At 36.8% G+C, this 18,181-nt stretch overlaps 1 long non-coding RNA gene across 1 annotated transcript in view; it reads right to left on the minus strand.

Annotated features, from left to right (window-relative positions):
* Positions 1–9,872: 9,872 nt before the first annotated feature.
* The window catches only part of LOC309665638, a 105,659-nt gene continuing 97,350 nt past the window's right edge, over positions 9,873–18,181 (minus strand). The window contains exon 2 of the long non-coding RNA XR_014266602.1: positions 9,873–10,789. This is a non-coding gene — a long non-coding RNA (uncharacterized lncRNA). The remainder of the gene's footprint in view (positions 10,790–18,181) is intronic.

Genomic DNA, 18,181 nt, shown 5'->3' on the forward strand with positions numbered 1-18,181 from the left:
CCCCTTCCAGACATTGAGCTCTCTGAACCTCAGCAAATCTTAAACTCCGAGTGCTGGGCTCTTCTGAACACTCGACTCCAGGAGGCTGAGGATGGCAATGGGGGTTGGCAGTTCCTTCAGGAATTTGGGGAGTTGAGAAGGGATGGGAGTGGTGGTAGTAGCAATAACCATTTAAACGTGGAGAATGCGTAAAGTTAGTGTTAAGTTGGTGACTGCTGGAATAGCAGGCCTCTGGCTTTTGTGGATTTAACATAGTTTCAACAGTTTGCAGGTGATTTCATGGGTGCCTCAAATATTCATTTGTAACATTGCAAAGACAGGAAATTGAATCCATGTTCTGGAAAGCAGGTGTAGACACAAGTCTTTTAGCTAGGAGGTAGGCAAGGCCCTCTAACCAACATCTCCATCTATTCTCACAAACTAAGGCTTCTAAAGTGATAAGAAAAATGTTGCTTTTCAGTATCTACCATAGGGCGGGTCTGACTCATTTTTATTTTAATTTGTTTTCACTTAATGTTTCTGAAACAAAAGCCAGTTCTTTGTGCAATGATTTACAATGTTGTGTTAATTCCTGCTGTACAGCAGAGTGATTCAGTCATACATATATATATACATTCTGTAAGTATTCTTCTACTGTATTTACTATTTCTGTTTTTATGTCATGGTAATGGAGGAGCACAAAAGTGACAAGTGGCTGCTGAATTTTAATCCTCCTGAGAGCGAATCAGAATTAAAACGTGATGTTAAATCAGGGAAAAGATGGATTTCTCAAATGACTTTTAAATATGCCCTTTATGATGACAGTGATATTACTAACTGTCAGTGATAGAAGAGCAAAGTTTGAATAATTTTATTTTCTTTTTTTCTCCACAAATTAAAACAAAAGTACCCCACTGGTTCTTTTCTCAAATTAAAAATTATGAGGCTTTAAGTAGGCATTAGGGAGTAGACAGAAGAGAGTAATGCTGGCAAGGAAATTGTATTTATATGCCAATGACGAATGATACCTCCTGCCTTTTTCATTCTTATACCATGGGCAATGTTGTGGCCTAGTCTAGTTTCACCTGAGGATTCATTAATAAATATATTTGATTGCCTACTATGTGCAAGGAATTGAATTGAACTATCAAATTGAGACATTTATCGTTCCTCAGGGACTTTACAATAGGAGAGGAAGGCATGGATATAATTTATCATAATCTAGGGCAGAAGGCAGAGGTGGTATTAAAAATGCAAAACAACCGGTAGGACATAGCCAAGAGTCAATCAGAATGAACATTGTCCCAATCATATAGATGCCCGCAGTCAACAAGGGTTCCAACTGCAGAGGTGCATGCCAGGTGAATGCTTGTGCTAACAGAAGGTGACAGAGTTCTTAGGAGAGGGACAGACTGTGAATTCAGAAAATTCCCTTCTGGTTGAGGGTATCAGGGAGAAATATGGGGAGCTTTGAAGAATGGCTAGTATTTGATTAAAAATTAGATGTAGGAAACTGCTTGAGAAAAAAAAAGGCATGAATTCAGAAGAGTTCAGGGAATGCTCCAAGGCCAATTAAATATTTCAGCTTCAGTTTTCTGAATGGGGGGGACACTGCAGATGGGCTATGGGGTAGAGAGCTTGGTCAGGAGCTAGGAGAAATCCTAGGAGCCTGAAGACCAAGCCAGCCCCCGGTGGAAGGTGAAGGACTTGTTTGGACTAGTGGAAGGGTGCAGAGCATGCCAGGTTTCACCTGGTCTTGTTCCTGCAGGCTTTTGGGTAACAGAAGAAAGAGAAAACCTGGAAGGAAGATTAAACTGTACAGTTTCTGACCCTCTAGGCAAGAATGGACAAACAAAATCACTGTATTGAAAAGAAAAAAAAAATCAGAAACGACAGTTAACTTGCTTGCGTGAGGCAGGCTCAGAGCTCAAATCAGAGATCTGACAGTTACGGCAAAAACGAAAATCACATTTGCTACATACTCAGGTTTGTGACGTGAAATTCATACCTATGATGCATTTAAAGCCTTTAGCTCTTACTAAAAGGTGGCGATTATCAGTAGCTGGCAAACCTGTAATATCTTCAAGACGTCTAAATTAAATCTTCCGTTTGCCAGTTAAACTCCTTTTTCTTTATCTGTTTCCGCTGGAAATAGAAAACAGATCCTGTTCCATCCTCTGTGTCTTTAATGATTTTTGTTGTTCAGGGCAATTCCTTTCTTCCTCCTCCAGCTGCCTATTTGTCAAAACGTAATCCATTTCAGTTTCTCTACATTGGATGATCTTCAAACTTAACTATAGAAGTAAAAGCTGAAAGTATGCCAAGGCAATGTTGAAAAAAATGAGGATGGCATTTCAGAGATGTACTGTACTCACACAAGTATAGTGATTCCAGCCCCATTTACTAAAACAGAAAAACAAGTTTCAGGAGGCCATAGATGACTCTCATTTGGCATTTAGACCTCAGAGTCAGTCCTGACCCTTTTTATATTTATGAAGTTTCCATATGATTTTTTTATTGCCTTCTAGTCTGACTGGGTACTTACTTGAAACACCAACCTAAATGTTCACTTTCAGTTTGAACGGGTCATTGTGCTTTCCAAGCCTCTGAGTCCTTGGTAAATTCATAGGTGTTTCTTCTTTGGCAGCAGAAGTCTTGCAATTTGGGAAAGTTGTGTGAAAATTACAATTCAAATATTCCCGTGATGTGCAATGAGTTTATTTTTAGTGTCTTCCGACATTATGAAGGAATCTGACCACTCTCACAGGATTTCTGGCTGGTAATTTCCAAGTCAGAGTGAGGAGGGATGTTCTTCCTTTTGTTTGGGGACAGAAAACATTTGTCTGATCTGTTGGCATCTTGACGTCAGAGCACTTCCTGAAACTTCTAAGAAATAGGGCAGTGCATGCGCATTCCGTCTCATAGATGGTAGGCATATGTAGCTGATGGAGCAAACCACAGGAATAAGTTACCTTTCACTTTCATATAATCTGAGGAACCCCAGATATACACACATCTGGCCTTGGAAGCGCTCAATGCAAGGGAAGGAATCTACGGGATTGACTTTAGTCCTTGGGGAGCACCTTCCAACTGCAGTTTTGAGCCTCACAGTACTATCTCTTGAAATCAAGCTAGATGACCGCTGTTATTTATCATCTAAGCAAGAAAAGTCAACATTCTGTTTGTGTTTTGGATCTGTCATACTTCGTGGCTCATTTTTCTATGTTGAGGATTAATGGATTGGTTCCTGCAAATGAAAATATACTCTGATTCCTGCTAGACAGAAATTCTGCAGGCGGTGACATGGCTGAATGTAATAGTACCTGTTGTTGGGGATACTTTGTTTAAAAACCCCTGGGGAGAAATAAGAAAACGGAAGGTAACCAGCATTTAATAAGTTATGTTCATCGCCTTCATAGCCTTTCTTTCTTTCCTTAAATTCCCCTCTTAATTTCCAGAGCAAGCTACTTCTTCTTTTTGCTATCTGTTATTAAAAACACCCCTACGTGCGCCTGGCGCTTGAGCAGGGCCCTGGTTACTGAGCAGTGAACTGGTGTTTGAGTGCATCCTGAGGCCTGGTGCATAAACTAGAATAAATCTCTTTTGAAAAAGGTATTTCACTATGCTTTGCAAAAACATAGATTTTGTTGCATTTTCAACTTTCTTTAATTCATTAAGGGTGTAAAATTCCCTTTTAATTTGGTCATTTCTATTTCATCCAATCCTCCATATCCATGTAGCATATGCACCTTGACTATTCCTGGATAATTTTCAAAATATGGCTGAATGTATACCTGAAATTTCTATTCTTAAAGACTGCCTGGAGGAATTCAAACATATATTTTAACAAATGAATACTTATGAATTATTTAAATGACCAGTTTCAGCAATATTTAACTTATTTATTCAATACAGTTTTATAGTTTTAAATAACGTGTTATTTTGTTTTATAAACTCAGCAAACAATCACTCAAGGGAATTTGGAAAAGAAAGAATGAAGAAATTATTTTGCATGTTGTCTCACATTCAGAGATAAACACTGTTAATATTTAAGGTTTTTTTTCAATGTTGGTGTATATTTATAACCTTTTTCACATACCAATATATTTGGAGCTTTTCTCCCATGTTATTAAATATTTCTAAATAAATATTCTACGACTTAATAGCATTTCATCAAACAAAAGCGCCTAATTCTAATTTTTTTGTTCTTGCTCATTTAGCTAGCTTTCGTTTTTTGCTATTATAATCACATTATGATGAATATTTTTATGCACATATATTTTTGTGCATATTTAATTATTTCTTTAGAAATTAGAAATAGAAAGTTCCTGAGGGTTAAATTCTTAAATTAAAAAATATTGACATTTTAAAACAATATACATTGTCAAACTACCCTTCATAATTTTCCCTGCCAATTTAGTTTCTTCGAAAGTGACTCAAAATACCTTTTTTTTTTAAAGCAGAATATTTTTCCAGTGAAGGAAGGTTTTAACTTAAAGAAAAGGTGATAATAATTTCAGGGCCTGTACTAGGTGCTGGTGAAATAGAGAACCCTGTAAGGTCTTTTTCTAATTGCTGGCCCCTTAATAATTTCTCCTGATGTGGGTTGAATGGTTGTTCCCTGAAACAACCACCAAAGGTTTTGCTTTGTTCTGTTTTGTTGTTGTTGTTGTTATTTGTTTGTTTTATATTTCAGGGGAAGAATAATTCCTAGTACTTTCGGAAGACTTCTCTTATTATCAGTGTCTCAGGCCAATTAAATGTCATGGAACCTCTGAAAGCCACGATTTCTGAAAGAAATGGAGTGGCACCTATGTGTTCAAGAATTTCTCTTCCAAGGCTCTCCTTTTTATCAGGTTCTGTTTAATTGTCCCCGGGTACTCCCAATGGCCTCCAAAACTATGGGAAGATCAAAATAAAAGCCCCAGTGACAGATTACAAGGGACTCTGCCTTATGCTTTCATCTATTGTCACACCCTGTCAACTTTTCATTAAATTTCTGCCAGAAGAAGTCCCATACAATTTTCACACATCCTTCTCCTGTCCCAGCCTTGACCATGACATGCTTCTTCCCTGGAACATCCTTTCTCAAACCAGAACCTCTATAAATCCAAAACTTGGCTTAAAACTTGGTAGCTTTACAAATCTTCTGAATGTACCACATTCATTTTAGTCCCTTCTTTAGGGTCTTTTGTTTAAAAATCACAGAGGCATGAAATTGATTTGATTAAATTCTTAGTCTATTGAAAAGTCCCTATTTTTGTTTTATTATATTATTTTTTTCTTCTGCCTTAGTTCCCCATACTCAATCCTATTCCTTGCTTCCTCTTTGGTACCCACTCTCTCTTTATTTAATGAATATCCTTTGACAGATATATGTGTACCTTTAAAAAAGATAAAGTGTTATTATATGGATGGGTTTACATCAACCGACATTGTATATGAATTCCATACTGTTTATTGCTTTTTAAAATCAACATCAAGTTATTGAGATCTGCTCATGCTGCTATATTTAAATCTAATTAATTACTTCTGACTACTGCCTTGTATTCCATTGATGGCATATACCATATTTTAGTTATTCACACACCTCTTGTAAAGCTTTCCTAAAACACCTATTTTTACTATCATAAAAAATGCTGCCATTAATTTTTTGACACAGTTCCTTGTATACGTGAAATTTCCTTCACCGGTCACAGGGCTTCTTTCAGATTATGCTTAATAGTGGTAAATTGGTTCTGGATTTTGGAAACATCTTACAACCATTCAAAATGAAGTGATTGATCAAGCTCAAGAATATCATTTTCAATTTGATTTGCTTATATGGTTAAAGGGTTTTTGCTTGATGGTTATTTGTTTTTGCTACCTACTCTCAATTTCTATAGAAACAGTGTATAAAAGTATCGGCGAATATGGGCTTGCAAGTCAAAATGACTGTTTCAAATACTAGCTCCAATTCTATCTCAACATCTGCATTGTTTAAATAGGGATGAGAGAAAAACAATGGTGAGTACTAACTTACCAATAGAGGTATTTTCAAGATAATATGAGTTAGTGGTACCTGGCACTGAATAAGCATTTACTACATAGCTGCTGGCATCATCATAATTATCATTAGCTAAATTATCCCATATTACCTAATAGACTGGAACCTATGTGAGAAAGCTACTTCCTCAGTCTCACTTGTTTGATTATTTTCTTTAAGACTGTTACTGGCAGTCAGACCCATCTTTCCTTATGAGACGATATAGTGAGCCTGGGGAAATAGCATTTTCTACATACTTTTCTTCTGTTCCTCCTTGGATTTTAAATCTTTCTTCATCATACACCTGTCAATCAGAAAATGAAATTACTTAGAGACACACATATTTATTCCATATACTTTAGAGGCAAACGAGTAATTACTTCTCTGTCTCCCAGACTTCAGGGTTTATCCTCAGCTCGCTGCCCCCAGCAATCCCACAAGCAGGTAAACACAGTAAATATTTCTGTGACACTTAGTAACCACCGAGTTCAATTAGTATGTGTTTAAAATGTGCAACAGAAACAGAAGAATCCTATCTTTAAATTTTTGTCAGCTCCTAAAGGAATAAATTATAGCTTATATCCAATATACAGCTCACAGACCCTGGCATGCCACTAGGTAGCATTTTTAACCTTCAACAACAACAACAAAATGTCCTCAAATTGAGGCTATTGTGTCAGAATTAATGACTTAAATAAACATCTTATATTACCAAATTATAGGCAACACTAACTACCCCCACTAGTTTCTAGTTATCGGAAATAGAATCCTTTCGAGTATTTTCTACAACTTGAAATTTGAACCTTCTCAATTGCCTGCTCTTTGTTGGCAGGCTTGCAGGGACAATTTAGAGCTAAAAGACCTATGAACGTTAGATTTGGGTAAAAGGCTTGATGCTAGAGGGAGAGGGGATCTTTAAAATTACTCTTTTTTTTTCCTCTGGACATTTTCTCTAAATTTTCAAGATCAAAAATAGAAGAGAGGAGAAGACAGGAGAGCAGAGAGAAAACAGTTTGACAAAACCATGTTTGGCTGGGATTAGCATTATAATCTGAGGCGACACTCTCTAAATCATTCGTTCCGATGTTAAACCATTAGAATATGACAGCTGGCCCTCGTGTTCCTGTCAGTTCTATGCTGTAGAAGTTATCTTATAGATAAAGGTGGCCAAGGTGGCCCTAGACTCTGGATAGATTTCTGGAGGGGTTGTGGGAGCAGTCAGAGGTGTGGAGCGAAGTTGGAAGTAAGGTAACAACTGAGAAACTAAAAGCACTCTTCCAGCCTTTTGAGGTCCCCAGGTGGAGGGGCAAAGGTGTATGGATAAGAAGGTTGGAGCAAAAGATGGGTGCCTCTGACTTATTACAATCATCATTGTACATAGTAAACATTAACGATAACCATTTACCAACAGAGAAGAAAACTAATATGAAAGTTAGCTACTGAGTTCATGTCACTGCACGCCAGAAATAAGGTAGCAGGTTCAGAATGTAATAACTTATCAACAGTGCTGGGGTCCCAGTAGTTTTGTGGAGTATTGGCAGTGATAAATGATTCAGGAGTAGTGCCATCAAAGTAAATAGCTTCCATTTCCATCACTGACTGTCCACAGACTTAGGTGGCTCTGTTAAAGAGAATGAAATGCACGGCACCATATATGGGGAGAATTAGGATAATTAGGAGTTTGCATTATGACAGACGGTAAGAAAATACACTTTAACATGCAGGTTATGTTCAAACCAGCAAAAGGTTAGGGTCATGAGAATTTTCTTTTAGATAGTTGTCCTGATTTTAGAGAATGACATCATATCATTAAGTAAATTAAATCTAGCCCCTATGCAGTAGTACCTCAAACTACCTCCTTCCTAATACACACGTTGGCTTTCTCTCTTCCGGATGATTACATCTGTTCCAGGAATAAGCACCAACATGTATAATGCTGTTTATTTGCTGCAAACCATTTAGCTCCTTAATAAAACTCATCCATATTCAATTCAGCCTATATGAGTCACACCTCACTGTTAGCCTATATGAGTCACACCTCACTGTTAGCCAGAATATTAATGTTTCAAGATATAATCCAATCTAGATCAGGAGGTACTATGAGGACAATTCACCAATTTACAGTTTCCTCTTTATTCTGTCTGGGTCTCTTCCACTGAGCATAACTGATTAGTCATGATGTTTTCTTTGTGGATACGAAATTGCTGAAATCAATCGATTGTAAGTATTCAAGTCTGATTAGCTGTATATAAAATCACGCTAATTCTGTAACTGGAACCAAATTAACAGTTTTTGGACATGTAGTTAGTATACTTAACATGTAAGTTAGAACTGCATGTCCTGAGACTTTTTCAAGACCTTTTATCTTTGTAGAAAAAAGCAGGAAGGAAAAGAAGGAAAAAAGAGGAAAGAGGGAAGAAGGGAGGCAGGCAGGAAGGAAAGAGTTGAGCTATCCTCATTTCTCACCAGCCAGGAGAAGGGGAGTTAAAATAAACATCAAGGGTCAAAAAGGCAGCCTGAGGTGTGGACTGATGTCACAGATACATGACAAATATTTCCGATTTATCAGGAAAAAAAACTCATTAAAACTGCAACTGTGAAGCTTCAAAGTCTATGTCCAAATCTAAGGACTGGTGTTGCACAGCTGGTACCAGTTAAAAGTAACAAGTTACTTCCCCTACTTCCTACCTGCCTGCGAAAGTACCTTGGTCTACAAGACTCCTAGCACAAGACTCAGAGTGGCAGCTGTGATGTTCTGTACCAGCTGCAATATATGCAGTATGATTATTCTTTGTTTTCTAAGTCTTATATTCATAGTTGTATGTGTGCACCGGCGCTGAATTCTTCCCTCCCTCCCTTTCTTCTTTCCCTCTCTCCTCAGATATTAATTGAATATCCATTGTATTTCAGACAAAACCCTGTCCTCTGCAAGTACACAGTCTACGAGGGACAGAAACATGGGAACAAATAATTAAAAGCTGATGCTGTTTTAAAGTGAGCTATATGGACTAACAGATTGGGTGTATTTGATGGTCTCCACATACTTTAGCCTATTTACAAGGCGGCTATAAGGTCACAATTCAAGCGCCTTAGAAATGGCTAATAGTGATAAGATACTAATGCCACACAGAAATGAAATAATGAAATTGTATTGCCATCACAACTCTTTCTGTATTCACCCTCTTCAATTGTTACTTTAACTCGTCTATGGTAGACTAAAGCAGGCTAAAGTTATGAAAAGCATGTATCTTTATTACTAACACACCTTCAAAACTAAGATTAAATTGTGTTGGAATTGAAATTCGGGTCTTTGAGGGCTAGAATTTTGTATCAAGGTTTTAGTGGTTCTTACAACTGTGCTATTAGTGAAGCAGATACATGACAAATATTTCCGATTTATCAGAAAAAGAGATCATTAGAACTGCAACTGTGTAGCTTCAAGGTCTATGTCCAAATCTAAGCAGGAAAAAAAATGAGAGAACCCAATATTTCAGAACAGTTTGTAATGAAAAATCTGTACAAAAGTATTTACATAACCAGGAGAAGCCTCTAGAGAAAGGGAGAATTTGCAGGTAAATTAATGAAATGGATTCATAGAAAAAAGGCAGAATTCTGGAAGGCCCAAAGGTACACTTTACAATGAATAATTCCATCAGAATTATGTGTGCAAATTAGATCAATTAAAGTGAAAGATGCTCAGTCACATACTGGTCTAAGAGTTAGATGTTGGGGGAATAGAACTAAAACCAATTCTCCCTGAAACTGTGGAGAACATCCCAGGTGGAAAACAACAATTCCTGAAGGAAAGAAAGTAAAAGTATTAGTTTCTTTCTTTCTTTTTTTTTTAAAGGTTAACACTTTTTAAAAAAAAAATCATGCATGTTTTGCCTGGCTATTTATACATTTCTACCCTCCTTGAACGACAACAGTAACAACAAAAACAGAAGAAAAAGGCACAAACCTTTGCTCATGAACTCAAAAAGGCCAACCAAAAGTTGGTCCAAAGTTGACCCTAATTTCCTCAAAAGTTAGAGATTTAATCTCCTTCTTTGTTAGATTTTTTACACACTCACTTAAATATTTCTTAACTAAAGAACTCCAAGAGAGAAACGGGGAAACTGAACATGTTATTTCAAGACAAAGCAAATGTGTGAAAGTCCAGGGCATATTATAGACAAGGTGAATTGGTTTGCTATTACTATTTATTATAACTGTTTATTATTGTTCAAGCATCTATGGCAGCTAGATGGTTCTTCAATTTCAGCTGGACTCACTCATGCGTATCTGGTCATCTGCAGGTTGGGTAAGCAGCTCTCCTGATCTAGGTAGGGCTCCCTCGCAAAATCAAGCATCAACTAAGTAGAAACTGGGGTGCCTCAGCTCTTCTCCACATGGTCCCTCATTGCCCAGTAGACTAGCCCAGGCTCGTTCTTTTTTTTTTTTAATAAATCTTTATTGGAGTATAATTACTTTACAATATTGTGTTAGTTTCTGTTGTGCATGAAAGCGAATCAGCCATATGCATACACGTGTCCCCATATCCCCTCCCTTGTGAGCCCCCTCCCATCTTCCCTATCCCACCCCTCTAGGTCATCGCAAAGCACCAAGCTGATCTCCCTGTGCTATGCTGCTGCTTCCCACTAGCTAACTATTTTACATTCGGTAGTGTATATATGTCGATGCTCCTCTCACTTTGCCCCAGCTTCCCCCTCCCACCCCATGTCCTCAAGTCCATTCTCTATGTCTACATCTTTATTCCTGCCCTGCAACTAGGTTCATCAGTACCTTTTTTTTTTTTTTTTTTTTAGATTCCATATATATGCATTAGCATATGGTATTTGCTTTTCTCTTTCTGACTTACTTCACTCTGTATGACAGACTCTAGGTCCATCCACCTCACTATGAATAACTCAATTTCGTTTCTTTTTATGGCTGAGTAATATTCCATTGTACATATGTGCCACATCTTCTTTATCCATTCATCTGTTGATGGACATTTAGGTTGTTTCCGTGTCCTGGCTATTGTAAATAGCGCCGCAATGAACATTGTGGTACATGACTCTTTTTGAATTATGGTTTTCTCAGGGTATATGCCCAGTAGTGGGATTGCTGGGTCATATGGTAGTTCTATTTTTAGTTTTTTAAGGAACCTCCTTACTGTTCTCCATATTGGCTGTATCAATTTACATTCCCGCCAACAGTGCAAGAGGGTTCCCTTTTCTCCACACCCTCTCCTGCATTTATTGTTTCTAGATTTTTTGATAATGGCCATTCTGACCGGTGTGAGGTGATACCTCATTATAGTTTTGATTTGCATTTCTCTAATAATTAGTGATGTTGAGCATCTTTTCATGTGCCTCTTGGCCATCTGTATGTCTTCCTTGGTGAAATGTCTATTTAGGTCTTCTGCCCATTTTTTAATTGGATTGTTTGTTATTTTTGATATTGAGCTCCATGAGCTGTTAGTATATTTTGGAGACTAATCCTTTGTCTGTTGCTTCATTTGCAAACCAGGCTCATTCTTAATAGTGGAGGCCAGGTTTTGAGAAAGTGGAGGTACATGAGATCTCTTGAGAATGTAGGTTTGGAACTGGTACCCTGTTGTTTCCCCCACATTCTATTGGCCAAACAAGTCAGAAGGCAATCTCTTATTTGAGTAATGGGGAAATAGACTCTACCTCTTGGTGGGAGGAATTTCAAAGTCATATCTTAAAGAGTATGGATATAGGGAGACCGTTACTTGGGCCATCAGTGCAATCGGTCTCTCTCACAAGAGATAAGCAGTCTTCAGGGAAACAAGACTTTCATTGTAGACAAATTATTATAGACTAGCGACATCAAAACCATTGCCCCGGCTTCCCTGGTGGCACAGTGGTTGAGAATCTGCCTGCTAATGCAGGGGACACGGGTTCGAGCCCTGCTCTGGAAGATCCCACATGCCGCGGAGTAACTAGGCCCGTGAGCCACAACTACTGAGCCCGCGTGTCTGGAGCCTGTGCTCCGCAACAAGAGAGGCTGCGATAGTGAGAGGCCCGCGCACCGCGATGAAGAGTGGACCCCACTCGCCGCAACTAGAGAAAGCCCTGGCACAGAAACAAAAACCCAACACAGCCAAAAATAAATAAATAAATACATAAATTTATATTAAAAAAAAAAAAACCATTGCCCCATGAAATGATAGAAGCTGGGGAAAAAAAGGAAACAAAAGTTAACTTCGGATCATGGAACAACCTGCCATTCATCAACCTCTCCTTATAACTGATGTTGTAATTACCAGTGGCTTTGGGTGTTGTTGGCTTTATGTTATATTGCTAGCACAACGATAGATAACATAGATAACTGGATAACATTTATTAAACAGCTGCTATATATACCAAGTATTAATGCTAGGCAGACTATCTACCTATCTAATCTTTTTTAACCTTCAAAAATGAGCCTATGGTGTACAACTTATCATAGAGGAAGAAGAAGTTCTCCAAGAAACAAGAACTTCTCCAAGAAAGAACAAGAACAATAACTTCTCCAAGAAAACATCACTAGTAAATTAGAGGATTTGAATCTAGAGCCCAAACACATGCCTTTTCTTTCTTTTTAAAAGTATGAATGTTTAACTACATAGGTAGACATTTACAGTGGACATCCTTATTATTTGCCTCTCTGGCATCTTCTCCCTCTTTTAGTAGCAGTTCCAAGTTTTATTCGAGACTTTTAGTTTTCATGGTGTCAGTGCCCTACAGGTGCTGAGCTCTCAGCCAATCAGTGTATTGCTTTCTTCTGGCCACTATCATTTCTTTCTTCTGGTCCACACTTGGGCACCTAACTACTTAGTAATCTAATTGGAGCAATTCTCAGGCTCCTTCTAGGACTAGTGGCTCAACAAAGACAGGCTACCAGAGGTCTGCCACAGGTGCAGACAGTAAAGGGGTGCATGGTCTGTGGAGAATTTAAAAGCAATAGTAAAACTAAGTACAAGTCAGTTGCTTTTTATTATCACCATGTACTGGCAATTCTAAGAAATGTTAATGAGGAACTACTCCTCCCTATCAATTTGTCTGCTCTGACTGCCAGCCCCTTTCCCTAACTGGAACATCCTGGGTAGGATTACTATGATGAAGAAACTGGCTTCTTTCTCCAGATTCAAATAGGGAAACCAAGACCCCAGGAATTGCTGGCAATTTCCTCTTGTGAAAAATTTGGGCCTGAGCATGGAAACAGCCCAGGGGAAGTAGAGCCAAACTGAGTCAAGCCACAGATGAAGTTACCTTGAACCTAGGTTTTTTCAGTTTACTTGAGTCAACAGTGTCTTTCTCTCTCTTTTTTTTTTTGTATACATATATCCCCTCCCTCTTGGACCTCCCTCCCATCCCCCAATTTCTCTCTTTTTTAAAGACTCTGATTTGTTTCAGAAATCCAACCAACGCAAGGAGAAAACATTCTGTTTTAAACCCAGAACATTAACGTAAGGGTAGAAGTCTCTTTGACCACTATAATTAGTTTGTGTTTATTCTTTGGGCTTGACACACTTTTTCTGCAAAAGGGCCAGATAGTAAATATTTTGGCTTGTTTTCTATTAATTAAATACTAATTAACTAATGGAAAGTTTTAGGCTTATATTTACTGTCTCTGTACCAACTATTCAACTCTGCCATTGTAGCCTGAAAGCATCAGGTTACATTTAAATTTAAAGTATCATTAAATTTTGCCATCGACAAAATTTAATCAAATGATTGTGACTGTATTCTAATAAAATTTTATGTACAATGAAATTTGAATTTCACATAATTTTCATGTGTTTCAAACTATTTTTCTTCTTCAGATTTTTCCTTCAACCATTTAAAATTTTAAAAACCATTCTTAGCCACAGACCTTACAAAACCAGACAAGCCATAGTTTGGTGACCCTTTTCTCCAGACTATTTAAAATATTAATATGTACATATATGTATCCATGGAAAATAGTGTCCTTTGAGATTTTGAAATGTATAAATGATATTGATTTACATATACCTTTCTACAACATACTTTTATAACTCAATAAAAGATTTTTAGAAATTTAACCATGTTCGGACTTCCCTGGTGGCGCAGTGGTTAAGAATCCGCCTGCCAATGCAGGGGACACGGGTTCGAGCCCTGGTCTGGGAAGATCCCACATGCCGCGGAGCAGCTGGGCCCATGCACCACAACTACTGAGCCTGCGCTCTAGAGCCTGAGAGCCACAACTACTGAGCCTGCGTGCTGCAACTACTGAAGCCCGTGCGCCTAGAACCCATGCTCCACAACAAGAGAAACCATGCACCACAATGAGAAGCAATGAGAAGCCCACACACCACAATGACAGCAATGAAGACTGAACACAGCCAAAAATAAATAAATAAATAAATAAATTAAAAAAATTTAACCATGTTAGTCCAAATCCTCCTTTTTAACTGCTTCTTACTAATATAATATTGATAATTCTAAGAGATACTTAGGCTAGTTCTACCTTTTTGTAACAAACACTTTTACTTATGTCACCTTTTTCCCAGGCATAGTACCTTTTCAGGGTAGGTGCCCAATTGTTCCTGGGAAATGTGTTATAAGCATTTGAAATTTTAAACTGTATGAGAGTATCACATTCCTCACACCCTCATAAACATTTGATGTCATTAAACCTTTTAATATTTGACCATCTGATAGATGAATATGTTGTTTGAATTTTTATTTCCCTGAATGTTAGTGAGGATGAATACATTTTTACATCTGCGTTGACCATTTGTAGTTTCTATGAATTGACTGTTCCTTTCTTTTGCTAATTGTTATTGTACCGCATGTCCTTTCTTATTGGTTTGTGGAAATTCTTTGTATATTCTTGATGAAAACCCTTTATCATTACATTGCAAATATTTTCTCTTCATATGTCTTCATCGTTTTTTCCATTAGTGATGTATTTCATCAATGAGAAGTTCTAACATTTGATACAAACATCAATTTTTGGTGTCACAGGATCTTCCCCATTTCAAGGACACAAACTTAACCATTTTTTACTTTCTTCTATTATTTTTATTTTGTTGTCTTTTACATTAAGGTATTTAATCCATCCAGAATTTAATATTATAATTTCCATAGGAAGAATATAATTATTTTTTCGAAATGATTAGACAGTTGCCTAGAAAGCATTTATTGAATAATCTGTCTTTTCTCCACTGATATAAAATGCTGCATCTATCATGTCTAATTTCCCAACTATGCATGGGCCATTCTCTGTATTATCTATTTAATTTCACTGATGTATTTGTTCCTTAGCCAATTTCACACAGTTTTAATTACTATACTTTATAAGATGTTTTAATGTCACACAGGGAAAATCCGTCTTTTGTTTTTAAATATTGTCTTGGCTACCATTTTGCATTTTCTCTTGTACATGAATTTTAGAATTAAATTTTCAACTGCTGTGAAAATTTTTATTGGTATGTTATTTGGAATTAATTGAGTTGATAAATTAATATGGTGACAATTGATAGTCATAAAATACTGAGTTTATGGATCCATAAATATATCTTTCTATATATTAAATCATTTTTTATGTCCTTCAGTATCATTCTATATTCTTCCATGCATTTAGAAAAATTAACTGGTTATATTACTAGCTATTTTGTTGTTTGTATGCCTATGAAAAATGACATCTTTTTTCTTATACTTTACAATGGGTTATGTAAGTCTCTAGACAAACTATCAATTTTTGTACATAAAAGAGAGTGTCCTATAGTTTGCTGTAATTTGCTCTCACTATTCATAGTATCATATTTGATTCCAGTGTTTTATGTGAATCATAAAATAAATTTAGTGGCTTTCCACATTTTCCTATGCTCTGAAACAGTTTGTATAAGCTGGGAATTCCATGTTCCTGAAGGTTTAGTAGACATCACCTGTAAAGGAATTAGGATTTAGTACCTTTTGAGGGTCAGGCATATTTTTATTTGTAAAAATTGCATTGATTGCAATATATTCAATGGATGATGGTTTAATCAGGTATTCTACATATTTGTGGCAGTTTTTATAATTTAAATTTTATTAGTAAATTGTGCAATTCATTTCATATTTATTGGTATCATATTGCACATATGACCCTTACTTTTCAAACCTCTTCTTTTGTGTAGTTATATCCTAGAATATTACTATTCTTCTAGCAGTTATTCCTAACTTAAAAACACATAATTTAATTTGTACTTTATAGTCAATATCAACATTTCACCAGCATCTATATCTAATATGCAGATGTAGATATCAATATATTAGCTATATCTGTATATGCCTAGATACCTATTTTGCTTTAAAGTTTACAGTTGTTTACTGCGTGCCTACTCCATGTCAGGCACTTTACTAACCAATCCACAAAATCCCATTGCAAAGTGGGCATTCTTATTCCCATTTTACCAAAAAGGAACCTCAGAGAGCTTAAGTGAAGTATTCAGGATCTCATAGCTAGAAAGGCGGGCAACTGGGGCTTAAATGTAAATCAAAGCCTGTCCTATACCTAGCCCAAGCACTGTCCAGAAATCCAGTTTTGAATAGACTTTCATCTAGCTTCTGTCAAAAGTGAATTTAGGCCAAATGATACAATAATAGACTATGATGGCAAATTTAATCCCTGGTTGATCAACAGAATCAACTTAGAGGCTTTAAAATATATATAATTGTGTGAGTCCTATTCCAAAATCTACTGAATCAGAATTTCTAGGAATAAGACCAATACATATATGCTTGATATTTTATATTTTGAAACATTCCCCAGATAATTCTGATGGTCCAGGTTTGGGAAGTGCTCATCCAAGGTTTACATTAATGATTCATTCCACTAAACTAATATTCCTCAAAAATATGGTCTATTGAGCTGATGCCCACTAAATAATAATCTCTCAGTCAGAAGTTCTATAATTGTATCTTAAACAAGCTCCCTGGGTAATCTTGTGCACACTAAATTTCAAGAACCATCACTATATGCTTACTGAGTTCTATCCTTAATATATCTTATTTTGGCTCCTTAGTATTTTCATAACTGACAAACTAATCTTGAGTTTTTGGCTTTGTGGAGGATCCAAAAACAATAACAAATAAAACAAAAAACAGGTATATGGAGAACACTTCAACATTCTTTGTGAAATTATCATCAGCAAAATTCTATTGATTGTGACTTGAGAACCAAGCTGAAAGCTCAAGATAACTTGAATGTTTCATTATATTAATTACACACGGGGTGGTTTCTGGTCAAATTATTGTTCCTTTTTCTTCATCACAGTTGCCCAATCATTGACATTTTGGGCCAGAAAATGCTTTGTTGGAGGACGGGGAGTAGCTGTCCTATGCATTGTAAGACATTTAGCAGATTCCCTGGCCTCTTCCCACTACACAGCAGTAGCAATCCGCCTACACAGCTCCCCCCTGCCCCAACTGATAACTGAAAATGTCTTCAGACATTGCTAAATGTCCCCTGGAGGGCAAAATCACTCCCCAAATTGCCCACTGGATTGCTTATCTCTTCTCACTGACTTTATAGTTAAGACTCCTACATGAGTATTTGAATTATGAGCCACCTCAAGTAATTGTGGGAGTTGTGAATTATAAACACATTTGAAACAACGAATATTACAACTTTATTAAAATTCCATTCATAGATTAATATTCAGAAACTGATTGAGTCTTTATATAATTATTAACAGATTCCAAAATAATTTAACAGATACTTCACTTCAATATGACATTTTGGAGACCTGTGAAATGACCTGCCATCCTGAGCTTGTTCTCTTGTCTAACAATTTAGCTAGCATTATCAGCAATTCTCCAAAAATATGTCCTAGTTCTCTAGGACACGACAGCATGTGAAATCTATCCATGGACACTACAGCAGATAACAAATTATATAGACCTGGGCAAGTGAAGGGGAGATGAATGGAACCATTAGTTAATATTTGTCCTTCGTCATGTTTGTCTTTTTATCCATTGTTCAGGAAAATGTCATAAGAAAGTTTGTCATAGCTCAGTGTTTGATGTTGGATCCAGATAAGTATTGGTCCAGAAGAATAAGTATTTATTTGTAATATTTGAGACCCAGCTAATCTTAGATTTCAGAGCTAGTTCTCAATAAAATCACTAGCATTTCTATTTACACTTTTTCCTATCTGTTGACATTTTGTAAATAAAT

The sequence above is a fragment of the Balaenoptera physalus genome, assembly GCF_965194825.1.
Source record: "Balaenoptera physalus genome assembly, chromosome: 8".
NCBI classification, from domain to species: domain Eukaryota; kingdom Metazoa; phylum Chordata; class Mammalia; order Artiodactyla; family Balaenopteridae; genus Balaenoptera; species Balaenoptera physalus.